Source organism: Microcebus murinus, chromosome 1 (genome assembly GCF_040939455.1).
Source record: "Microcebus murinus isolate Inina chromosome 1, M.murinus_Inina_mat1.0, whole genome shotgun sequence".
NCBI lineage: Eukaryota > Metazoa > Chordata > Mammalia > Primates > Cheirogaleidae > Microcebus > Microcebus murinus.
The window spans coordinates 146386002-146412138 of NC_134104.1; the positions used below are offsets into that span (position 1 = coordinate 146386002).

At 39.8% G+C, this 26137-nt stretch overlaps 1 protein-coding gene and 1 pseudogene across 5 annotated transcripts in view; one reads left to right on the plus strand and one right to left on the minus strand.

Moving 5' to 3' along the window:
- Positions 1-26137, plus strand: part of MOBP (myelin associated oligodendrocyte basic protein) — a 98383-nt gene that overhangs the window by 60350 nt on the left and 11896 nt on the right. For 3 of the 5 annotated variants that reach the window (XR_002223059.2, XR_002223071.2, XR_001155470.2), the window contains one exon: positions 78-6243. The exons of 1 other annotated variant lie outside the window; for it this stretch is intronic. The gene's annotated coding sequence lies outside the window, so the exon portion shown is untranslated. Of the gene's footprint in view, positions 1-77; positions 6244-26137 lie in introns of those variants that run through there. One more of the 5 variants, XR_002223072.2, reaches the window with a different exon arrangement.
- LOC142872924 (large ribosomal subunit protein eL6 pseudogene) lies at positions 18962-19893 on the minus strand (annotated as a pseudogene).

A 26137-nucleotide genomic window follows, 5' to 3' on the forward strand; every position in this document is an offset into this window, starting at 1 on the left:
CTTTTAAGATTTTTGTCTTTATCTTCAGTTGTTCTGATGTTTCACTATGATGATTTATTTTTATTTATTCTGCTCAGGACCCAAGTTTCTTCAATCTGAAGATATATGGTCTTTCTCCAGGGACGTGCAAAAATTAAAAAAGATATTGTGGCACAACCATCCAAATGGCAAAAATAAAAAAAATTATCAAGTATTGGCAAGAATGTGGGGAAAATTCTCATAAGCTACATGAGAATTTATAAACTATTATAACATCTTTGGGTTGTAATCTGGGGATACTAGTAAAGCAGTATATTAAATAACCTGTGATCAAGCAATTATGATTTTAGGCCCCCATCTTAGAGAAAACTTGCATTCATAGAAAAAGGAGAGACCCACAAATTTGTTCTATGAATCATTGTTTGGCATTGTAAAAAGGAGGAAGAGATAGAAAGAAATTAGCCAAAATGTCCACCAATAGGAGAATGAGTGAATCAATTGTGGCATCTTCATAAATAAAATCCTTAACAGCAATTAAATAAATCAGATATGCCCACATCAGGTAGATAATTTGGAGAATAAAATAAGGAATATAAAAAGTAAATAGTAGATGATAAATGCAATATGCTATATTATGCATAAGTTTTAACAACCCACAATACTATCTTGCATATTGCCCAATAAGCAGAAGCCATGAAGTCTCACACTTTCCCTATAATGCAACAAAATAAAAAAAGACAACAAAGTAAAAGAAAATAAAAAAAATTATCCTCTTGGAAATAAAAAAGAAGATTTTAAATAACTCATGTTTTGAATGAATAACAGAAATGGAAAGCTATATAGAAATGGTTAACAATATTAGCCTGATGCATATTTGTTTGGAGAGATAGGTGGGAGACCAATGAAAAGTCGGGCGTGTCTTCAAGGTTACACATCTTAGAAAACAAAAATACTTGTTTTGGGTCAATTTTGGATCTGGACTTGGGATTGTGGCTTCTGATGATTTCTGACACAGGGAAAAAGGGAAATAGTTGGAATACACCCTTACCCCTAAGCCTTCCTCTAGTAATAGGTAAGAAAACACAGTAGAAGAAAATAGAATGTTGTAGAATGTGGAGGAATGTAAATGGACAGTATTAGGATAGAGGGAAACTCAGAGTAGAGGAGAGTGAGAGCATCAAGAGCAGTCTTGTGGCAGGAGCTGGTGTGGCCAAACAGTCAGATGCCCAAAGCTCCAACAAGACCTAGCTAATTTTGACGCAAGTGAAAATATGGGGGCAATGTCAGAGGAAGTCTTGTCCAAGGTGTGGGGTTGGGGTGACAGAGAATGCCGGAAAGCACGGAGGAAGACTGATAGGCTCAGATGAGCTATGGCTCCGACTGCCATGATCCCAGAAAGAGAAATCAAGCCAAGTACTGTCCAAGGCAGCTGGAGAGTGAGGCTAGAGCATCCTGGCTTCCTCACCTGGAGAGACCATGGCTCTCCCTGGAAGTGCCAATAAAAAGGCAGGAGAATTTAACTACATGGACTCTTCAGGTAGAACTGTTTCTCTTGCCTAAATTCAGGTGCTAAATAAACAACAAACTGAGAACCTCTACTATGAACAATTTCGAATGGTGAGATATCTGAGGCCATTACATTCCTGGGAATAACATGGTGGGGCACAGCGTAGTGGTGAGGGTGGTGGTGGAACACATGACAGACCACTGGTAAGCAAGGACAAATGACCCATCCAGCCCCAGTAAGGAAACGTAGCATCCTCCAGCCTGTTCTAGATTTTGGCCAAGTGAGACCCCACACTCAGAGCTTGCTGGGCTCTGACCTTACATGTCACCCCGAAGACACACACTTACTGTGGAATGATGGGGAGGGGAGAGCACAGTGCGTATTAATTCATGCAAAAAGTTATATATTCGCCCAGAAATGTTAATAACCAGAAATTACTGAATTGCCTATGTTTGTCTGTTGTGGAAATAAAACCTTCTGGGGATGGATCACAAATATCTGGAAATTACTTGAAACTGGTGGAGAGCTAAATGTAATGTGCCTTGGATATTGCAACTAAAATGTGCTACAATTCAATTATATTTTTTTTTTTTGTCTTTTAAGAGGATTGGTTTTGGGGAGGACTACTTAGTAAATACTGTAGAAAGGCTATAAAGTCCCCAAAGCTGTTCTATGTAAACTTCTTGAGTGAGAAATTTTAACCACAATGTTTGTCACATGATTCTGACAATTCTGGATGCTGATTGATTATGCTCTGACATTTTGACTGGTTTTGCGAAAAATGAGGTGCGTACCCAGAGTTGTCCTGATAAATGCTTAACAATTGGGTCTGTGGGTAAAAATCCTGATTTATAGTGTTTGCCAATTTTCATGGTGTAAATATTTCCACTATGCTGATTTCAAGCTACGAATGCAGAATTGGGAAGAGATGTGCAAAACTGACTTTGGTCTATCAGCACAGGCTGATGCTAGTGCACCAGTGTATATACCCAAGTGCCTCTGTGAAGCTAGAGTTTACTACTAAAAATTATGCTCCATAGATATACAAAGGCACTAGTTGGAGAAAAAATATAAAGGGGATGACTATAAAATAAATTCAAATTGGGTAGCTCAAATGGAGAAAATTGGCATAGAATTTTTTTTTTTTAACTTTGAGATGCGGTATTTGGCTATATTCACCTTTTATTATCTTTTGTTAGGCAAACAGGGTATCTATGTATCAGAGATGTTCTGAACTCTTAGTTTCTTTAGTGTTCTTCTAGATGGAGGCTGGGGCTTCCTTCCTTTCAGATATTGGTGCTAAGGTGATGCTGAGCAAAGAATTGATAGGACCTGCAACCTGTGAGGCCGGTTTCAGGATGGCTGAACTGAGGGTCAAGAATGAAGAAAAGATATGGAGTCTCCCAAATTTTGGGGTATCAGCATTGAAATTTAGACCTCTGATTTGGAATGACAATATGTAGCTTTTTGTGGTTGTTAACATTAATGAAAACAAGAAAAATTAGCTGCTCGAAAGTTGAAAAAATGGATTAATAAACTCTCTTATTATAAGAGTAAAGCAAAAGAACTTATTAAAATAGAGGTGAATTGGAAATGTCAATAAGAATCCATGGTTTTTTTTAAAGGAGAAGTTATCTGTTCTGTCCCTACAGTGTTATGTTACTGAATATTTTTGCTGTCATCCTGCCAAATTCTAGTTCAAATGCGGAACAAGCTTTTTGTAGACCCAGTGCCCGTGGCTTCTAAAGCAACCCTATGGAAACAAGGAATTAATGCCCTCGGGAAGATAGTTGATTCCATATCTCAAGGCAGGGAAAATTAAACTGTGCATTCCAGATGTTGAAAGAAAGCAAGGTTTGCATTAAGGCATCAGAAAGGCATAACTCCATAATGATGCAAAAAGAAGATAAAATAGAATTGCCTAAAAAAAACACACACACCTGAGTTTCTGAAATTGTTTACTGAAAAAAACAGCATCATCATTAACCCAAATATGTGAGGTCTTCTTTTAAGTTTTTATAAGCAATAGTTTGAAAATGCAACGTGTCGCAAATGCAAGGAGACCAACCTGTAACATAACATAATCAGAAGGGCATATTGCAGGCTGTTATCACAATTCCAAAAATCTCTGTGAAATGTGGTTTATTTGCTAGAAAGGGATGCAAGCAGATTGGAGAGAATCAGGATTTCTTTTGATGCTAAGTATGACCTGTAAGAATTGTTTCTCTCTTCTTAGCAGCAACTGGCAATTTTTCCTTAGTGCTTCCAGCAACAGTTGCACAGGGTAGTAGGCAACTTCCCTCCAAAAGTCATGCTGAGTTTTATCAACTATCAGTGTACGGGCACTATTGCAAGTTATGTTGTGTTATTCATGGCCATTTATCCAACTATAATTTACTCTGTGCAGGTTCCCATGCCCAACCTCATGCCCCATGCTATTTTCATTACCATGTGTCTGTGCCCCTCACATGACAAGGCAGAACCTGCTTCCCTACCCTCAGCCAGGCTCACTATGACTCACTGCAAGGGAGAGAATTTTATAGATGTCAGAAAATGTTAGTTAAGGGGACAGTGATAATAAACAGAAAACAATGAGTGGGCAACACCAGATAGAAAAAAGCTGTGTTGGTGAAGGGAGAGTATCAAAACCAGTTTAAAAAGTAACAGGAGAAAGATAAAGACACAATATGCCATAAAAATACAATTTTTTAACTTGAGTTGCTTCTTCTCCTAAGGAGATTTTAAAATTAAGGAAATAAGGGAAATAAGTGAAGAAACAAAAGTAAAATGCGGAGGGCTAAGTTTGATCATAAATATCTAAGGAAAAATACGCTTGCACTAAAAACATCCAAATGGTCAAAAATCAAGCGGAAAAACAGATCAATGTAATGCCAGTTGATGTCCGTAAGAACTAAACATAAAATAAGTGAGATAAAATAAGTGAGAAAGTGGCCAGTTTAACACCAATCGGTGCCTATGATAACATCCGGTCCTTTGCAAAACCCATATTTTAGACACATACTATGGTTTACACCAAACTGGAAGGAAATTAACTAAGCAAAGGTGTATCATCAACACTGGGCAGCATGGTGCAAACACGACTAGGAGATCAAACTACTTTTCCCAGAGGAGGTGGTAGTGGGGGTCTGATTAGGTCAAGTGAGCCGTGCTGTGGGGCCATCCCGTGGAGGGCTCGGTGTAGGCGGGAGCAGCAGGATCAAGGAAGACGCATTGAAAGTGGGGCGTTGGCGCAGCACATTTGCACAAAACCTGAGTGGGAGTCTGAGAGAGCCAGCCCTGCAGCAGTCAGCGTCGCACACTGGGGACTGGCAGGCTCGCCTTGCTTAGTCACCTGCTCTTCTTCTCCCCGCGGTGTCAACCGTGAGAACGCACCCCGGGGCTTACGAGGTGAAAGAGTTGAGATTCCTAGTGATCGAGACAGCTTCTTGCTCTAGACAAATGTCTCTCCTGTTCTATAGCTGAGATTTGCAGGGCCAGGGGGACAGAGAGACAGAGTCACCGAGGCTGTAATTATCAAAAGGAGTTTTATTGTCTAGCTCCAGCTAGGCTCTGAGCCCCCAGAGTGCCAGCGCAGTGGCCTCTTCTTCGGGCAGGCCCAACCCCCCCTTTGTGTGCTAGTGAGCCTTTTATACCTAAGCTGTTTACATACTGATCATGCATCCGCCCCCACAGTGATTCTTACTTCATCCTGCCCCTCATAGGCTCTAACCTGTTCCGGGTCCTAGCTGAAAGGCTCCGGTTTCCGCGTTCTTTGTCTTTCTTCTCTGCATCCCATAATGTACTCATAATGCCTTGCGGTTAGCAAACAAGCAGTAAACAGAAGCTGGAAGGTGTCCATTGTCCTTATAGCCCAGTATCTTACACTCCTTGTTCTAACATCTGTGAAGAAGAGGCTACCTTTGGGGAGAGGGAGAAAAGGGAGGTTGCATCCCCCCTTTACTGGATTTTCAAATCACTGCAGGTAATTTGTGGATTTGGGAGATCCTACCCCGGGTATCACTGAAAACCTATTGCCTGGATGTATGTCAAAAAAAATCCAGAAGGCTCTATCTCTTCAGTAAGTAGGAGAAACAGGGCCTTGGTGAGACTTCTTGCCCTTACAGATGGTGAATGTTGACTTGAGGAGAAAAGGCGGACTTTAATGGTAATTCATTATTGGGGCATTCTAGATGTTGTGTGTCAGCCCCACTGTGAACACCCAGAGAAAACTTGGGGGTATTTTGAGGAGTTCAAATTTCTCTCTTCACAGGTGGGAGACTTGACATCATTTTGGGAGCATAAATAATAAAAATGTTACCTAATTTCTATAGTTGCAGGCTGGTGAGTCCATAGTCAAAATGATGTTCCACATACAATTCACTCATATCTACTGCTCACTCTTCTACCTCTCTGTCTTTGCTTCCTTACTCGGGATTAGAGGATTTTTATCATGTAGCTTTTTGATGCTGCTTTGCTAATTCCTGGCTCTTGCCACCCGATATGGTGTGCATGTGTGGCCCCCCTAAATCTCATGTTGAAATTGGATCCCCAGTGTTGGAGGTGGGGCCTGGTGGGAGGTGTCCAGGTCATGGAGGCGGATCGCTCTTGCATGGCTTGGTGGCCTCTGTGATAATGAGTGGGTTCTCACTTTATTAATTCACGCGAGAGTTGGCTTTTTAAAAGAGCCTGGTACCAACTCCTCCCCGTCTTGCTCCTTCTTTCACCATGTGATACGTCTGCTCCCCCTTCACCTTCTGCCTCGATCGGAAGCTTCCTGAAGCCGTCTCTAGAAGCAGATGCTGTCACCATGCTTGTACAGTCTGCAGAGCTCTGAGCCAAATAAATGTGTTTTCTTCATAAATTACCCAGTCTCAGGTATTTTTTTTTAATATTATAGCAATGCAAAATGGGCTAGCACACCACCACTATCTGAGCTTTATGTATGTCCATCTTGCTTTCCCTCTATGTCCCAGGCAGTGGCTTCTTCTGGAAACTAAAATTTGGTCTGCTGCTAGAGGTTTTGCTACCCTAACTAAATTCTAATACCTGAGGCCTTCCATCCCAAGATGTACACATACCATACCCCTCATCTCTCTCATCCTATGGTCAGTCTCTCTCTATTCTCTTATATACCCAAAAGCATTTTGCTTGAATTAATTATTCACTAACATTAGTTTTATGCAGAATGTATTCCTCCCTTCCTCCCTTCCTTCTTTCTTTCTTTGACATAGTCTTGCTCTGTCACCTGGGCTAGAGTGCAGTGGCATCATCATAGCTCACAGCAACCTCAAACACCTGGACTCAAGCGATTCTCCCTTCTTAGCCTCCTGAGTAGCTGGGACTACAGGCACATGCCACAACACCAGGCTAATTTTTAAATTTTTTGTAGAGAAGGGGTCTAGCTCTTGCTCAGGCTGGTCTCAAACTCCTGGCCTCAAGCAATCCTCCTGGCTCGGTCCCCCAAAGTGCTAGGATTACAGGCATGAGCCACCACACATGAGCCAAGAATGTATAATGTATTCCATAGTTTCTGGTAATAGCAGGTGAAATTTTGGAGTCAAAATGCCCCATGCATGGGCATCATCTGAGCCTGGAAGACATTGAAGACCATAAAATGATTCCTTAGAATCACAATCCTATAGAATAAGTACAGATATTAGACTTTATATAGTCCAACATGTCTAATTTACAGGTGAAGAAACTGAGTCACAGAAAGGGCACGTAACTTGCTCTGAGCCTTACAGGGAAGCAGTGCTGGAAGCTGCACTTCTGGACACAGTGTTCAGAACATTTTCCATCATTAAGAACAATTTAGTAGGTTACATCATTCCTGAGGCTGTGGGGGTGGATTTGAGTGGGGAGAGGCCGGCAGGAAAAAACATTTAAGAGGCCATGATAAAAGTCCAGGAAAGAGTTGATGAGGGAATGGAGTCTAATTGTCAAAAGAGTAGAACTTTATCTATTGGACTTAGAGGTAATGTCCTCGCCTGCAAATGACATAAAGACCCATCTGCCCCATCCTTCTACTTCCCAGGGACCAGACATTGCGAGCCGAGGTGATTCTGTGTGTGGCTACATGGCTATGCAGGGGAACGAGAGGGGTCTCCAAGCAGTTCCGCGTGGATGGAGTGCAGGGGTTGTGGGCGGGCAAAGCGGGAGATAAGGCCACTTCCACGGAGCTGGCTTTCTTTACAAGGCTGGCACAGATGTTCATTTCATGGCAAGGCCATGGTAGGGTTCCAGAGGAGGGTTCGACACAGAGTGGAACTGTTGAAAGCTCAGCACCAGAGAGGGTGTAGGTGCAACCACCCGTGGTGAACCAAGAGTCATAGCATGGGGCAATGGTGACTGTGACAGAGGGCGGGAGGAGGCACCTGGGGCAGGAAAGAGCAAGGAGTCCCAAACTGTGGCTGAGAGCAGCCTCTCTGGGGACAATGGGATGATGCCGAGGGAATGGGAGGCAGGAACGCAGGGAGCAGCCCCTAGAGCAGGTGTCCTCAAACTACGGCCCACGGGCCACATGTGGGTGTTTTTGCCCATTTATTTTTTTACTTCAAAATAAGATATGTGCAGTGTGCATAGGAATTTCTTCATAGTTTTCTTTTTTTTTTTTTTTGAGACAGAGTCTCGCTTTGTTGCCCAGGCTAGAGTGAGTGCCGTGGCGTCAGCCTGGCTCACAGCAACCTCAATCTCCTGGGCTCAGCGATCCTCCTGCCTCAGCCTCCCTAGTAGCTAGGACTACAAGCATGTGCCACTATGCCCGGCTAATTTTTTTTGTATATATATTTTTAGTTGGTCAATTAATTTCTTTCTATATTTTGATAGAGACGGGGTCTTGCTCAGGCTGGTTTTGAACTCCTGACCTCGAGCAATCCGCCCGCCTTGGCCTCCCAGAGTGCTAGGATTACAGCCGTGAGCCACCGCGCCCGGCCTCATAGTTTTCTTTTAAACTATAGTCCAGCCCCCCAACGGTCTGAGGGACAGTGAACTGGCCCCCTGTTTAAAAAGTTTGAGGACCCCTGCCCTAGAACATAACAGCTGAGAAGGCCCAACTGGATGGAGCGTGCCCTCGTTCACCAGAACCAACCCCCACACACTGGACACTGCTAAGTGTTTAATCACAACCGACAACAGTGCTCACAAGTATGGTTTTGGAATAAACCAAATTGTTTCCATGCCCAGCCTAGCCACTTGCCTATCGGTACAGATCATATAAATACCATTTCCCCCTTCCGCTGATGTGTGATAAAGATTGACTTTGCTATATGCCCTATTAGGTATTTCATAAAATAACACGTTATCTTATTTAGTCATCATGCACAGTATCTTACAGATGAGAAAAAATATATATGGTTTAGAGACCTACCCCAAATTCCCGCAGCTGAAGTGTATAGAGGTCATGAGATTCTGACGTCTATGCAAACGCTACTCCTCAGCCCCTATTTCCTAGTACATCTCAGCGAATTGAAACTGCCTGATGTCCCTCGCAGGGCTGGCAGGCCTTGAGGGGCCACCCCTCCTGCTGTTGCCACCCTCTCCCCATGTCGATGGCCAGGACTCTCCTCCATGCCATCTGGCGGGTAGTGGACATTTGGGGAGTTGCCGGGGGTTACAGGGAAAGTGGCAGAGCCAAGCTACTCCAGGTTGGGAACCTGCAAATCCAGGTGGGATAAGACCAAAGGTCATAGGCCACAACTTCAGAGGGGAATCTCTGTACTGATCAAAGCCCTGGCTCTCACCTCTTTCTGGCTCCTGGTTTCTGCTAGATCCTGCTAGATCCTCCAGCATTACTCTGTCATCCTTCTCATCCATCTTAATAAAAAATGGTCACTATTAATTGAATGCTTACTATATGCCATACGCTGAACTAAGCCCTTTAGAGTTGCTTGATTTTCACAACAACCCTTTGAGATGCATAGATTTATTGTCCAAATTCTATAGAAGAAAAAATAAATCAGCCCTGAGATATTAATAGGTTCTCCCAAGATTCCATAATTAGTAAGAAGTGAGGCAGGGATTTGACTCTGGCAGCCTGAATCACTGGCTTTCTTGACTTCCATGTTGACCTGCCGTCCCCTAGGGTCCTGGATTTTGCCATCCTATCTGACTCCAGACATTGAGCACAGCTCTTCCTCCTCATTTCGCCTCAATGACAAACAGATAACGTGGGCTCTTCGATTTCCAGCTAGTTTTGTGTTTTTTGAACTGATGATGTCCTGCAACTGGACATCTCCTGATCCAGAAATTTCCTGAGGCTCACTGGCCAAAGCCACCAAGATGTTCTGAGCTTAACCCTTCAGAAAATGAACCAACGCCTTGTTCCAGCTGAGGCCTATTCCAATGTTGAAAGCCAGGACTAATTCATTTCTAAAGTCAGGCATGGCCTGAAGAGCAATTTGTTGGATAAGTATCTGTCTAGACCATTTCCTACCTGTTAAAAGACCTGCTGAAGTCCAAATATAAAATATGGATTTATTGTTCTTTGTGCCAATGGCATGTATTATTTTGGCTATGCTAGGCTAACATAACACATATACCTAAATTGATTAGTGGTTGAAAGATGATCAAAATTTGTGCCTTGGCAAAGGTCACGGTCCTGGGAAGGTACATAGATTTGCTGGGCACCTCTCCACCACCCAGTCATTTAAGGACCTAGGAGGACAGAGGCTCTGCCATCCTTAGTTTGGAACTTCCAGTGTCACCATTGTCACGTCCTGCTCGGTCAAGCAGAAGGAGCAAAGTGTGGAAGAATGCACAAGGGAGGTTTTTATGGGCTACAGCCAGAGGTAGCACATACTACTTCTGTCACATGCCATTAGCTGAAATTCAAGCAAAGGGTCCTACCTACAAGAGAGGCTGGGGGATGGGATGTAACTTAGTTATGTGCCCAAGAAGAAGGAAAACAAATTTTGGTGAACAGCAAACTGTTTCTGCCACCCTCCACTTTTGCTAAGTAGTAGCCTACATGTTCATATTCTAGCTTTCTTTTCCAGTTTGCATTTTCCTAGACTCAACCTTTGTATATTTGTAGTTTTCCACTTTATCGAGTGTGTTTATGCTTTAAGTCTTCCATGGAAGGTGGCAGGAAAGAAAGTAAATGAGTAGAAAGTGACAAAGTGTAAAAGGACTTCTGTCTCTTCTATACCCAAGTGGGAGAGAAAATGGGAAGATAGCAGGTTATTTTGGTTTTGAGGAGAGGCCTACATTTGGGTGACACATGCCAACATTTTATATTGTTCCCTTCTATATAGATATTCCTGTGATTGCAATGAGGATGACCTGATGCCCCTCTTGTGATAGGCACATTATAGATGTAGATGACTAGGGAATGTAGGCATCAATGGTTACTCGGAATTCTGGTTATGGATTTTTTCACAAAGACAGAGCAGATAAAAATCACCATATTAATAAACATTTTGTATAATTAGAACATTAAATGCAAGGTCTTTCACAGTTATCTTTGAATGTTATTCATCACTAATTAATGTATTCCATTCTACATTCAAACTTGAATAAAGATTTCTTGACTTGCATTTTATTAATAAAACTTGTCAAATTAATTTTATTGGAAATTCATATAATGGAGTAATATGTAATATCTGAAAAATGAATGAAAACTCTGCTTGTTGTTACTGAATAATCGCTAAGACATGTAAATAAAGAAAAGCAAGGTCCAGGGAAACTGGGAGGCTGTGGAAGCCTAGTTTAAAGAGCAAGGCCTGGTTTATATTCAGAATGAAGCCTGCTCATTTTCAAGTGAAGGGAAACGGTGAGATGTGTATTGTTTTTGCTCCCTTCCCAAAGACAAAGCCAACTCTTTGATGAGAGCTACATAATTGGGTTTCCACTCGAGGACTTCTGGGAGAGAAATACACCTGGAATTCCAATATGAACATGTTTGTGTGAGCTGGTAATCTTCTTCTTCTCCCCCTGTATGTCATACGAGGCAAGAAATGACAGGGAAATCTATTAAACACCCTTTTAGCAAAACTAGAGACAGATAAGATCTAAGATTGAAAAAGTTAGGGCTGCCAAAAGCAACTAAAATAAGCTCAGGAGCTGCTTGAGGGAAGTGAGTAGAAAGGTGGCCTGATGGCAGTGAATTTCAAAAGTATACTTTCTGTAGATGAAGACACACTCTGCATGGTATCAAGAGCAGAAGAATCTGGGAAGACAGGGTGGAGATTGAGTAGAAACCATGTGGGAGTGGGAAAGGGAAGGCCTTGCAAATGCATGCTGAACAGCATGCAATGACAAATCTCAGAAAATACCAAAACAAACAAACAAAAATACCCAAAACAACAAAAGTATCCACCTCCTACAGACAGTCAGGAGAATCCAGCTAATGCAACGTTGAGAAAAATGATAAGTAGCTGACCCAGCATCAGTGGAAAGATATGATTTTAAAAGTCAGCAAAACTTACCAGGTAAAGAATACCAGAAAAAACCTGCAATGCATCAAACGGATGCTTTTCTATATTTTATTTTCTTTTCTTTCCCAAGTGCTCTACTCAGGAGCCCTGTGCCACCATTAGGTAGTCCATTGTGCCCTGAAATGGAATTCTAATGCAGTGTAATAAAATTTGACAGGTAAAATGTCTACAACCAAAGTACTTTAAATAAACTTGCAGAAACTGAGCCTGGGCTTCAGGACTCAAAATATAAATTTATTGAGTTTTCTTTGCTTCACACATCAATATTTTAACCAATGTAAATAATAATATTTACCATTTTTCTTGACATTTATTACACAGCAGGCAGTGTTCCAAGATCTTTACATCTTTATATACATAATCTCTTTCAATCCTCTGGTCAATACCATGAGGTAGGTCAGCTATTGTTATATTACAAACGAAGTTACTGAGACACAGAGAAGTCACATAGCCAAAGAGAAGGAAAGCAGATATTCGAAACTGAGTTTTCTCTCAACCACTAAGCCAAACTACCACACCTGCAAACCATTTTTACAAGGAACTGTTGTGTGATTTGCAATTAATGCTCCCAAAGATGAAGAGAACTTTCCAAGACGTATCCATATGTTGTAATATAAAATCAACCCTTGAATCAGGAGAAAGGAAAAGAGTTTTGGCAGCTGCAGTCCTCAGGCCCTTGGCATTTATTGTCCACATTGACTAAAAGCTCCATTATGAACACTCAACATGCAGGCCTGTAATGGGGAGCTGCTGGTCACGTTTTCCTGGAATTCATCCATCAAAGATAGGCAGTTCCAGGAAGAAGCACCCTGCACATTGATTTCCTGATGGATGGTCCTGGTTCACAGGTTCCCTGTGTTTCCATAACAAAGTACTGTGAGAGAATTCTTAAGCTTCTCTGGTGGTTATTAGCAGGAAAAAAACACACACACACAACAACAAACCCAAAACACAACAAAACTTGCAATGCAATAGATAAATATTGTAACCCAATATTTTGCCATGAGTAAAACAAAAACAAAACCTTTATGAAAATAGATTGCTAGTAGGAAGGAAGATTACCAAGCAAAAATGCAAGGACCCAAGGGAGGAGATAAAATGTGAGCTGTCAAAAAGAAAGAGAAGAAAATGAAAAGCAATAACTCAGTACAAACCAACCCTGCAACGCTTTCTTTTATGTTTAAATTAGCAAATTCCATCAGCAGATAGCTGTAAGAGTTCTGGCCAGGGTTAAAACTACCCCAGGCATCCCCAAGGAGGGGGAGACAAGTTATAGACCTGCGATAACTGTATCCTTCCCACAAACCTTCTCAAGAAGAAATACATATAAAAAATAAACAGATCACAAACTGCAAAACTTAAAGTAGAGAGTACCTACATTTGATAATAACAGGATATTGGTCAATTGTATTTGTTAAATTACTAAGTGTAAATGGGCTCAATTAACCTATTAAAAGAAAAATATTTTTAAATTGGATCACAAAGCAAACTGTACACAGGAGAAGCATCTGGAATAGAGTGATTCAGAAAGATTGAAAATAAAAGGGTAAGCAAAGGTATATCTGAAAAATGTCCCCCTTCACTAAAGAAAGGCGAGGAAGGTCACAATCTTATTATCAAGTGAGAATATTGCTCAAAAAATATGAAATGGGACACGTGCTCTTTAAATAATATATATATGCAATTGATACCAAAGTAATGAATATCTGTATACAAAATAGCATGCTAACATTTATTAAACAGAAATTATAGGATATGAAAGAAAATAAAGATCATAACAGTAGATGGCTTCAATTTGCTTCTCTCAGTTTACAATAGAGCAAGTGGACAAAAAATAAGCAATGATATAGAAGTCTTAAAATCAAAAGTAGTAAGATAAACATGACTGTCATGTATGGATCTGTTATTCCTGTGAATATAACTGACTATGGAAGATTCAAGAAAACTGACCATATTTTAGCCCCCAAATAAAACCTCCATAAATTCCATAATGCAAAAAAAAACAAAGAAAAAGAAATTAATAACAATGAAACTCAGAAGGACTTTTAAAATAAATATTAAAAACACTACCATCACCCTTACATCTCTCTCCAACATTTTTTTAGTGCAAGAGGAAATAAAAGCCAAAATTACAATATTTTGAGGAAGCATAGAAAATAAAAACACTACAAATCATAAGGAATATAGCTAAAGCTGTGCTGAGATGAACATTAATACCCTCAAGTTCTTCTATCAATTAAAGAAGAGCGAAAGTACATGAAATAAGTACCCTACTCAAAATGTTAAAAAATAAACAGCAAAATACTCCAAAGAAATAAGCACCCTACTCAAAATGTTAAAAAATAATCAGCAAAATACTCCAAAGAAAAGTGTAAAGGCAGAAGTTAATGAAGTAGAAAAGAGAAAACCTCATAAATTTGGCACTTTTAAAAATTTTTTTGCAAAGCAAGTTCTTTGATTTCATCTCAAGGTACCATGCCTCTGAGAGATGCTGTTCCTGTTGATGAAAGAGAAAGTTTGTCACAACCCTGAGTAGGGAGCATGTGCTAGCTCGCTTAGGGGAGAGCCACTGTCTCAGTTTCCAAATCTCCAGTCAGAAAAGTAGGTTTAGTGGTTAGGGCCACTCAGAAGCCCCTCCCTCCTTCCCTCCCTCCCTCCCTCCCTTCCTTTTTTATAAGAACTTAAGTAAAAGAAAACTACCAGTTGATATAATCAAGAAAAAAAAGAGAAGAAACACAGATTCATAAAACAAAAACTGATATGGGGGCAATAATGACAAAAACAAAAGAGATTAAAACAATCATAATAGATCACTTTCCTCCATGTTGAGAAAAATCTTTGAAAATCTGGGTAAAATGAAAATATTTTTAGAAAAATATGATTTACCAAAACTGACCCTAGGGGAATTAGAAACATAAACACATTGTTCCAACTGAATAAATAAACAGCTATTCTTTTAAGAAGTCAGTTAGGCATGACAGTTTGACCATGAGATTCTACCATACCTTTAAGGAGCAGGTAATCTCAATGCTCTGTAAACGATTCTAGGGTTTGAAAGAAAAGAAAGCCTTCCAAATATTATTTCTATAGATTATAGCACTGATACTAAATCCTGACAAATATCATACACACACATATCATACATAAAAAAGGTACAGGCCAGTCTCTCTTATGAATAATCATACAAAAATAATACATATTAACAAGCAGAATCCAGCTTCCATGTTTGCATCTCCTGCTCGGATCCACTCCCTGGGCTGCAGAGAACCGTCCAACCGTCTTGCCGATACCTTCAGTCATGCCCAAACATAAGTCATTCTTTTTTCTCCAATTTCATTTCTCTTGCATTAGCAAGCTAGAAATCTGCCATTCCCTCTCTGGTCACCCAGCTAACCAATTGTTAAAGCTTCTGAGTTCACCTCCTCTTCGGTCTCAGCTTCTCCTTCACCTGTCTCTGCTCAGAGCCTCATAATTTCACCCTGGACTTTTGCAGTAGACTCCTAACTAGTATTGCAGGCTGCTGTGCTCCCCTTCTAATCCTAGCTATAATATAATATATGCTTTCTTAGTGCTCTTTCCAGATTGCAAATCTATCACACCTCTCCTCAGATTGAAAGCCTTCATTGAGTCCCCAACCAATTCAGATAAGGTCCAAATTTCTTAGGTGTCACACAAAAGGTCCTTCATGGTGTACATCTTATGTCTCCAAACTCTTCTCTCAACTCTACCCAACATCCCGGTGATATCCAAACTATCTGTGACTTCCCGGTATGTCACGCCTCTTGGTCATCTCTGCAACTCAGTTCATGCTATTCCTTTCTCCACAGAGCACGCTCTTCAGTCTTTTTGCTTACAAATCTAGAATAATTTTTATAAGTATATAACCACCACCCCTGCATTTTAAATAGTTGCAAAGATTATGATGGACCAGATTTTAAATGTTGACATTTTAAAGTAAAACTTTGATGTCACTTTTATGTCACTCTTCTATGTGTGTTAAATGGAATCTAAATAACATAACAATTTGATAACACAGATAATGGAAGGGGGGTTGAAAGGAGCATGGGTCTTTGATGATGCTGTGGAACTTGCTAACAAACCCAACTGCCCCTTAATAAATAATATATATCAAAAAATACATGGATAAGCTATTTTTTAAGAGTTATACATTTTGTATCACTGTCTTTTTCCTTTGGCCTAATGTTTTCATTTCACTCCTTTCGTACTTTTTTTTGAATGTGAGATAGTCAATGTTGTACAGTCTTTTTTCATCATTCTACTGCATTTTTGTGCAGAACACATATTACACAAAATGAAATTTAAAAATTTTTTAAATTTTAAAAACTTCTTATGACTGAGTTATTGTTACAGTTATTAGTACTTTCACTTGCTAAAACAGCATAGATATACTACAATTTAAAACATAGTTATTAAAAATAAGATCTAAACTTTTAAAAATCAGGACTATATATCTATATAGAACTATAAACAGAGTTTGTTTCAATTAGTACATTTATCTGTAGATAAATATTATAGTCAGACTAAGTCAGGATTAAGCATCATTTTGATTTCTATTTTTTGCTTTTTTAGAGAAAAGCACTGATAAACCTCATTTATATAAATAGACAGAGAAAAGGAGTTTTTAAGATATTGACACTCAATTTTTTTGAAAACTTGAATGAAAAATTAAAAATTATATTATGATCTATCAACCAAAAGTATTTTTAAGGATCTATCAGTAGTTCATTCCATGAAATTCTCCTTCAATTTTTTTTAAAAGCAAAGAGTAGGAAACTATCTGAATTGCAAAAAGTTTTTAGATTAGTAAACATTTACTTCCTCAATGAGACACCGATACTTCACATCATCTCTTGTTTGTACTATAGTTAATCGGTGTGGCAGGCAGACTCTAAGCTGATCCCCAATGATCCCGTTGTCCTAGTATCCAAGCCTTGTGCAGTCTCCTCTCCTTGGGTGTGGCCTGGCTTACTGACTTGCTTCTAACCAAGACAGTATGGCAAAAGTGAGGGGATGGACCCTAATTAGGCCATGTAAGATTGTAACTTCTCTCTCTGTCTATCTTCCTGTCTCTGTCTTTGATAAAGTATGCTGCCATATTAGAGAGGCCCATGTGGCAAGGGACTGAAGGTAGCTTCCAACCAACAGCCATCAAGGTACTGAGGTCTTTCATTCAACAGCCCCTGAGTAGCTGCATCTTGTCAATGATCATGAAAGTGAACTTGGAAGTGGACCCTTTTGCAGTCAATCTATCATCATATGAGACCCTAGTTTACCCTGGATGATATGATGATTGCAACCGCAGGAGAAACTGTGCAGCAGGGACCCAGCCAAGAATGCAGTGAAAGCATGCCTGATTCCTGACCCATGGGAACTATAAAATGATACATGTGTGTTTTAAGCTGCTAAATCTCAGGTAATTTGTTTCACAGCAAAAATAGACAATGGTTACAGTAGGCAATGCAAATAGACAAGAGAAAGAAATTAGTTAAAATTGGAAATGAAGATAGAAAACTATCATTATTTCTAGATGATACCAGGAAAATCAATACTCTTAATGTCAAGTGAAAACTGTACGATCAACATAAGATTTCATGGCCCGGCGCGGTGGTTCACGCCTGTAATCCTAGCACTCTGAGAGGCCGAGGCAGGCAGATGGTTTGGGCTCAGGAGTTTGAGACCAGCCTGAGCAAGAGCGAGAACCAGTCTCTACTAAAAAATAGAAAAAATTAGCCGGGCATGGTGGCGTATGTGTGTAGTCCCAGCTACTTGGGAGGCTGAGGCAGGAGGATGGCTTGAGCCCAGGAATTTGAGGTTGCTGTGAGCTAGGCTGATGCCACGGCACTCTAGCCCAGGCAACAGAGTGAGACCTTGTCTCAAAAAAAAAGAAAAAAAAATAAGAGTTCAAACTAAAATAGTTGGACACAAAATTAATATATAGCAATCAAGAGCTTTTGAATTGAAAAATAATTTGATATAAAATAAAATAATAGTTTACATGATAATACCACTTACCATAGCGACAAAATAATAAAATACCTACAAATAAATTTAACAAAAATTGTTGAGAGGTATATGAAGAACACTTAAAAATACTCCTGTTGGAAACAAAAGAAGACCTGAACAAATGAAAAAATATATTTATTGGTAGAAATATTGAGCATCATAAAGATATAAATACTACACTTGTTAAATTATTCTTTCTATATGGTTTCAATAATGAAGAGGACCATGCTCTAGCAAATTAAAATTGCTACATTTTATTTATGGTGGTTGTGTAAACCAATACAGTCATACTGAGAGCTTTTTGGCCATAGCAATCAAAATTACAAATACATATGGATTCATCAATAGCACTTTGAATTTATCAATTGCACTTTTGGGAATCCTATATGTGCAAGATATTCACTGCGGAATGTTTGAAATAGCAAAATTAGAAACAATTCAAATGTTCATCAAAAGAAATCTGGTTAAATAAATTATGGTAAATCTATGCAAGTGGAATATTATGAAACTATAAAAAAATGAGAATTCTAAGTATCATCATGGTAATACCTCCAGGATATACCGATAGTGGGAAAAAAGCAAGCTATGGAACAATGTGTGTAATATGCTACCTTTTGTGTAAAGAGTATTAAGAATTTATATTTGCCATTGTTTATATTGAATAAAAAACTCTGAAGAGGCACACTAATAAGGAAGGCTATCTGTTTCAGGGTAGGGTATTACAAGGAACTAGGTGAAGGAGGGGTAAGGTTGGGAAAACATTTCATTGTATGTATTTTTATACTTTTGATTTTCAAACATTTAAAAGAAAATAAGAAGGATTCTATGAATTAATAATAAAGTGAAGGAAAACTCCCACGTCCTGGTGATTCATTCAGGTACCAGTACAATGATTTGGATTATTCTTTTTTATTTAATGATATTTAATACCAAGCTAATTCACATTAATAAATACATTATCAGTTTAATAGATTTCACTTCTTCTTTTTTTTTTTAATCTTTCAGTTATTTAATTAGGTTCTTTGTAAAAATTTAGAATACCAATCTGTGAGGATAAATTCCATTTGTCAGGGCAAACAGAGATCGTAGATAGCCCTGGAGCTGAGGAATTGCCTTGATTTTTGGTAAAATTTGGGAGTCCACAGCTTTCTGATCCACTTTGCGCTGTTCTGTAATCTCGTGTTTCTCCTTTTCTGTGTTGAAGATCTCACCCTCCTGGTGTCTGGGCTTCCGCAGCTTCTTCTTCTTGAAGTAAGCATCGGTGAGATGCTTAGGAATTTTCACATTGCTGATATCAATTTTTGTGGTGGTGGCGATGACAAATTTCTGGTGTGTCCTTCGCAGAGGAACTCGATTAAGGGTCAGAGGTCCAGTCACAAGTAACAAGCCACTGCCGAGTTGCTTCAGGAAAACCACCCTCTTGCCTCTGTGGCGTCCGGTGAGGATGATGAGGATGGTCCCGGGAGTGATGCTAGCTCGCAGTCTTCTCACGTGTTGGCTAAACGGTTTTTTGCCGTGGCTCAACAGCTTTCGAGGAACATCTTCTGTTGGATAGTACCTAGGCATTTTGCGAAGTTTAACCACCCGAGTGCCACTATTCTTGTCACCACCAACTGGTTTTGTAACAGTGGCGAGGACCTTCTCCTTCTTTTTCTTTTCAACCTTGGATTTAGCCACTGAGTATTTCCTCTTGTACATGGCCTTCCTAGAGTACATGGCAGATCGGGAATATCGGCCCATTCCTCTGACGAGAACAGGATTTCGGCTGCAGTGTGGCTTCCCCTTCTTAACCTTTTTAGCCTTGAGGTTAGCCTTTTTCACTTTACCACCGGCATCAGCCTTCTTGGCTTCAGCCTTCTTGGCTTCAGGTTTCTTGGCTTCAGGTTTCTTCTCTTTAGTATCCAGCTTCTTCTCAACTTTTTCACCCGCCATCTTGCAAGATGGGAAAGACGATTTCACTTCTTAATGATTCCTTAAATGGGATAATTAATGTAACTTATGCGCTAACCTGAAATTATAACATTATATGCTCTTAGCTCTAATTTATTCATTCCATGATTTAAAATGTAGATTTATATGTATTTACATATAAGTTATATAAAAATATATTGCATATACAAATACATACTTATATATGATATATACACATAAACACATTGGTTTTGATCAAGGAAAACATACAGGATTAACTATGGTGACTTGGATTGGTTGAATGATCCAAAGACTATTTGACGAGGGCATGCATTTGTAGGGGAGTGAAAGCACGCTTCAAAGACTAGTCCTAAGTCTTAGGGACTGTTTTACCCACATTTAAAAATGGCTGCTTTTAAAAGAGCCCTGTGCTTGGCCTAGCTATTATTTCAGAAAATCAATTCTAAGATTATTCTGAAAGCTTTTTCTAAGGGAAAATCTCTGTGCACAAAACGAAAGAATACAAATTATCTAAATGAATGAAAATAGTGCTAAACTCACCTCCACTTAGTGGAATTGTTCACATTAGAAAACATTAGTGACGTTGTTCACATTAGAAAAATCTTGTAATATAGAAGTTAAATGAAAAATAGAATACAAAATCTCACACACACACACTTTCTTATTCATAGGGAAAAAAAAACAACTGAAAGATATCATCAAATTGCTAACATTGATTGTGTTAGAGTAGCAGAATGGTGGGTTTTTATTTTTTCTGCATTTTCCCCAAATTTCTTTCAATGTGCATATGACTTCAATAAACATTTGTTTTTGTTTTAAATAAAAGTGATCTGGCTAAGGAGACCATAGGTTGAAGACTGAAGGTGACTTCCCAAGTGATTTCCCACAGAATGTTTAAATGATGAGTGGGCCCCAGGCCAAAAATGTGTTGGGAGCTTATAACAAACTTAAGAAAAATACCAAGATAATTCACATTGCCACTTGCCAACTGAAACTCACTGCCAATTGGCAACTTGCTGGATTATGCAGAGAATGTGCTAGGTCAGCAACACTTACCACTTTTGTCCTGGTGCTTTACCACAGCACCCACAAGACACCAAGGATGTTGTGGGCTGAAAAGGAGTTTCCTTAAAAAATAAACACATAAATAAATAAAGTGCAATAGTCCCAGCTAAAAAAAAAAAAAAAATCAAGAAACTTAAAAACACCTGTTGTAAGGGTATTTTATAAAGTTTAGCCTTTCACCCCACTCAATTATAAACAAATTCGTTTTGAGATTGAACAATTTTGGGCAGAGCTATGTATTGTGTTTCATCTCTATAGAGTAACAGTGCTCATTAGCATGTTGGAAACTCTAAGGATTCCACCCTTCTAAGAAACTAGGGTTTTATAGTATTTCCCAAACTGATTTGACCACAGAATCCTTTTTATACATGACAGCTCTTAATATTCCATGGAGCACATGGTAGGATATGCTATCTTATAGTTTACTCATTTTATAGGCATTGATTAGCAGAATATAAATATTGTTTTAAAAATACTGATAAGTATTGTTTTAAAATTACTGTTTTAAAAATACTGATAAGTATTTGATCAATGACCCACTCTCTCTTTTTTTTTTCTTTTTGAGACAGAGTCTCACTCTGTTGCCTGGGCTAGAGTGCAGTGGCGTCAGCCTCGCTCACAGCAACCTCAAACTCCTGGGCTCAAGCAATCTTTCTGCCTCAGCCTCCCAAGTAGCTGGGATTACAGGCATGCACCACCATGCCCAGCTAATTTTTTCTATGTATATTTAGTTGGCCAATTCATTTCTTTCTATTTTTAGTAGAGACAGGGTCTCGTTCTTGCTCAGGCTGGTCTCGAACTCCTGAGCTCAAGCTATCCACCCTCCTCGGCCTCCCATAGCGCTAGGATTACAGGTGTGAGCCATCACACCCGGCCAACCCATTTTCTATATATGTTAGTTAATGATTTCTCTTAATTGTCAAAGATAACCTTAAAAGGCTACATAGTGAATTCTCTTCTCCAGGAACGACAGGTCCTCTTTTGGCCATTTTTTTTCTGAAGGTATTAATATTAATATGATTTCAAAGACAGTGAAAATGTGCTGACCCTTGCTGATGGCTATAACTTTGGTAGCTAAATGTGATTAGGAAAGGAAAGGTTAGAAACCAAAAGGTCACTTAGTAAATGATCATTGGAGATGTACGTAAGAGTCCCTAAATAAAGCTAGATTTATTTACAGATTGTAAATAAAATCATAGAAACTGAATATTGTTTTACAAAGACTTTCTCTCTCTCTCTCTCTCTCTCTTTTTTTTTTTTTTTTTGAGACAGAGTCTCACTTTGTTGCCAGGGCTAGAGTGAGTGCCATGGCGTCAGCCTAGCTCACAGCAACCTCCAACTCCTGGGCTCAAGCGATCCTCCTGCCTCAGCCTCCCGAGTAGCTGGGACTACAGGCATGCGCCACCATGCCTGGCTAATTTTTTCTATATATATTAGTTGGCCAATTAATTTGTTTCTATTTATAGTATAGACAGGATCTCACTCTTGCTCAGGCTGGTTTTGAACTCCTGACCTCAAGCAATCCACTCACCTCAGCCTCCCAGAGTGCTAGGATTACAGGCATGAGCCACTGCGCCCGGCCCAAAGACTTTCTCTTTTATATTATAAAACAGAAGTTCTAAGAGCAACTACCTAAAACCACAGGCATCACCACCAGGAGCATTCAGACCAGGTGAGCCAGTGAAGACCCGGGACACACAGCTAGGAGAGGAAACAGACCCTATCCTGTTCCCGGTCCTTGGAACATGTGTGATGTTTCTATATCCCAGGGAAGATACTTAACCTTCTCCTTGGTGTTCCAGCTCTGTACACAGCTCTTACACCATGCTTAGGCAGATGAAGCCAAAGAAACAGCTAATCAGGATACTGAAATCTGATAGGATAGCTCTAGTCCCGACCCATGAGATTATTTGGTTATTTCTACAGATTGTATACTGACATGATGGTGTTAATCTACTTCCTATGGACTGTGAACTTGACATTGTTTCTCATCACTAGTGGGCAATTTTCAGGGTGGTGCTGAAACTATGTGGGCTTTAGAACCAAACAGATGAGGGATTGGTCTTGGCATCATTATTTTCAGTTCTGAGACGTTGAACACATCACCTAACTTCTCTGAGCTTCACTTTCTTCATCTGTATAATGAAAAATATTATCTGCTCAAGAGGGTGGTTTAAAGAGTTAGAAGTAATGAATGTGAGGTGCTTAGCACAGGTCCTGACATCTAGTAGGTACACAACAAATGATAACCAGATAATAGTTATTTATGCATCATTTATTTATTTATTTTATTTTTTTAGAGACAGAGTCTCACTTTGTTGCCCAGGCTAGAGTGAGTGCCGTGGCGTCAGCCTAGCTCACAGCAACCTCAAACTCCTGGGCTCAAGCAATCCTTCTGCCTCAACCTCCTGAGTAGCTGGGACTACAGGCACGCGCCACCATGCCCAGCTAATTTTTTGTATGCATATTTTTAGTTGGTCAATTAATTTCTTTTTATTTTTAATAGAGTCGGGGTCTCGCCCTTGCTCAGGCTGGTTTCGAACTCCTGACCTTGAGCAATCCGCCCACCTCGGCCTCCTAGAGTGCTAGGATTACAGGCGTGAGCCGCCACGCCTGGCCTGCATCATTTAGTGATAGAATTTTTATAACAGTGTTTACAGAGAACTTGCTCTGTGCAAGGGCTTTGGAGAGCGAATACCACTAAAACAGGCCTCTTGACTTCCAGGAAGTTTCATTTGAGTTGGGGAAATATAATTTAAATGTTTTATCCAGACTGTTGAGATCCAAATCACCTATTTGTATCGTGATGAGGTATATTCAATCAACATCTATTCAATGGGAAAGTCGTTTTTTCTAAAGAGAAATTCCAGTTCTAAGCCTGGAATATTTACATCCTGCTGTGGTCTATTGAGCCATGTCAGCCAGAAAATAGCCATTGGGCAGCACCTTTTAGACTGAAAATCACCAATAGCCTATGTAGGTAGAGGGCAACTGGGGTTGCTATTTTACTGGAGTGCAGCAGAGAGTGACTCAGTGATATTGCAGTTTTCAGGGAAAAAGCACAATGTTGGAAGCCAGTTACTATCTGTGGGATCAGGTTATGAATCTGTATATTGAGCTTAGGATATTTGCTCTATCTTTCAGAATTGCTGTGAGGATCAAATACAATATGACAGTAAATGTGAGATGTAAAATGCAATCTCAGTAGAGTCGATGTTACTTTTATTGAATATACTTTTATGTTTTATGTCATTTTTATATAATACTTCTTAAAATCAGTGATTGCAGATCTCAGTTTTCTTGTGTTCTTCACTGTCAGCAAGACTTGATATCTAATTAGTGAAAACCTTCCACGATGGTAGGTAGACTGATGCTGGAAGGAGAACTGCCATGCGCTTACTGACTGTAACAGCAGGACCAAAACATTAAACATTTTCATGTTTTCTTTAAGGTCCTTGAAATCAAATGTATTAGGGTTCTCCAGAGAAAGAGAACCAACAAGATGTGTGTGTGTGTGTGTGTGTGTGTGTGTCTGTGTGTGTCTGTGTGTATAGAAAGATTTATCCCAAGGAATTGGCTCATATCATTATTATTCTTATTATTTTTTGAGACAGAATCTCACTGTGTTGCCTGGGCTAGAGTGCTGTGGCGTCAGCCTAGCTCAAGCAACCTCAAACACCTGGGCTCAAGCGATCCTCCTGCCTCAGACTCCCGAGTAGCTGGGACTACAGGCATGTTCCACTATGCTCGGCTAATTTTTTCTATATATTTTTAGCTGGCCAATTAATTTCTTTCTATTTTTAGTAGAGATAGGGTCTCGCTCTTCCTCAGGCTGGTCTGGAACTCCTGACCTTGAGCGAACCTCCTGCCTTGGCCTTCCAGAGTGCTAGGATTACACGCATGAGCCACTGCGCCCGGCCTTGGCTCATATTAGTAATCCCAAGATCTGTAGCTGGCAAGCCAGAGACCCAGGAGAGTCAATGATGTAGTTCCTGTCCAAATCTGAAGGCCCATGAGCTAGGACAGTTGCTGTTGTAAATTCCAGTCCAAAAGCGGGTAGTCTTGAGACTCTAAAAGAGATGATGTTTCAGTTCCAGTTCAAAGACCATTGATGTCCCAGTTCAACACAGTCAAGCCGAAGAAATTCCCTCTTATCTTCAGGACAGTCATCCTTTTGTTCTATCCAGGCCTTCAATTTATTAGGCAGGGCCTGTCCACATTAGAGAGGGCAATCTGCTCTACCCAGTCCACAGACTCAAGTGTTAATCTCATCCAGAAACACCCTCATTGCATAATGTTTGACCAAATATCTGTGCACTGCATGACCCAGTCAAGTTGACACATAGAATTATCACAGCCATCACATCAGGTAAGTTTTCTTTTCACTTAGACTGATGTAATTTTTTTCCCCCAGAGGTGGAAATATCAAGTTTTTCTAGAACCTATAGGCTGAGTGGGATACAAATGGTTTGGTTGTAAAGACAAATAATGACTCATTAAACAACAATGATAATAACCAAACAGCCCTTCTCAGTTTCAAATGAACAAGGAAATTCCATTTCCCAAAGAATTTGATGTCCAAATAAACAGCCATTAGAGGGAGCTCTGGTAATAGAACAAAAACAAAACAAAATCATCTTCTGTGAATTGATAATGTTTACTTGCTTCATGGAATACAAGAGCCAGGTGACACAGAGACACAGCTGGGTGGAATGGGAAAGGCGTGTGGTTTGAGCCTTAGCCACAGCATGGAGTTAGTTAGCCCTTGAGTTAGTTGCCTCTCCTCTCTCCTGGTCTATTTTCTCTCCTGAACAATGACAGTAACAGATATTGGTGTTTATCACTTTGGAGTCTGTAGACATTTCCTAGGGGATTGAAGAATTCTAGGAGAATTTAAAATGTTTTTCAAAGATGATAATTTTGGAAAATGTTACATTCTCAAAAGCTGAAGGTCCTGAAAGGATTATTTTAACCATATTCTCAGCCATGTGGATGATACACTCAAAACCAGTTCTGCCAGGAGGTTTCAGGGCTGCGTTGGCATTCGCGTTGACAATTATGTTGGTAGCAAGTGATCCCTGTCTTAAAGTGACAGCCGTGAACTTTCAAAGTGTTGCTAAGTCTTTCTGGCTGACATTAGGTTGGTGTTGTCAAAATGACAATGGTTGACTTATCATTGCCATTGTACTCATGTTAT